The following is a 679-nucleotide window of genomic DNA, read 5'->3' as shown; positions in this document are numbered from 1 at the left end:
CATGAATAGACTTGAGTGTGCACACGGTCATCATTTATGAATCATAACCCGCCAAATGGGCTAGTGATTTGATGTGCGTTACCCACCTGACTTCACTGGAGCTATAATAATCTATAATCTCTGAAAATATTGTCCTGACGCTTTACTATTGGGGGCTCTGTCAACTAGCTATACTGTTGGCTAATCAAATCTATTCAGACGGGCTTAGCTAACGTTACGTATTTAGATGGGAAAGCATGAGAAGAGAGAATAATTAAGTTCACTTGTCACTGAGTTTAAGATGTTAAATTAGTTATCTTACCCAGTAAACGACCTGTTGCTCGCCATAATACAACTTCGCTCGCTCTTCTGTCAGACTGGCGGGGATTCCAGGGAAACGTAGTGGGCGTGGTCGACCTGTGACTTCAATCGAGAGTGACCAAAAAGAGCGGCTATGCGGTTGTTTTGGCTATATTACTTTTTTGTCTCATGCAGCGCACTGCCTGCGTCTGAGTAACAAACTAAAAACAACAACAAACAAAAAAGTGCATGTGATATTAACAGACAAATATTTATAATTCCAAACAATCAATAAGCGACAGGTGCTAGGAAATGCTGTTTTGTACTCATTTATTGAGGAGTCGGCTGCGGTGTGGGCTGGCCGCTCACTGCACAGAACAGACGCCGAGAGAGGTGACAC

General features: G+C 42.9%; 1 protein-coding gene across 1 annotated transcript in view; it reads right to left on the bottom strand.

The window, feature by feature from the left end:
* The window catches only part of smo (smoothened, frizzled class receptor), an 11,397-nt gene that overhangs the window by 8,414 nt on the left and 2,304 nt on the right, over nt 1–679 (bottom strand). The gene's annotated exons all lie outside the window — the stretch shown is intronic.

The sequence above is a fragment of the Sinocyclocheilus anshuiensis genome, unplaced genomic scaffold, assembly GCF_001515605.1.
Source record: "Sinocyclocheilus anshuiensis isolate Anshui unplaced genomic scaffold, SAMN03320099.WGS_v1.1 scaffold641, whole genome shotgun sequence".
Lineage (NCBI taxonomy): Eukaryota > Metazoa > Chordata > Actinopteri > Cypriniformes > Cyprinidae > Sinocyclocheilus > Sinocyclocheilus anshuiensis.
Note: the sequence above shows the minus strand (reverse complement) of the source record. Positions and strands in the feature narration are given on the sequence as shown.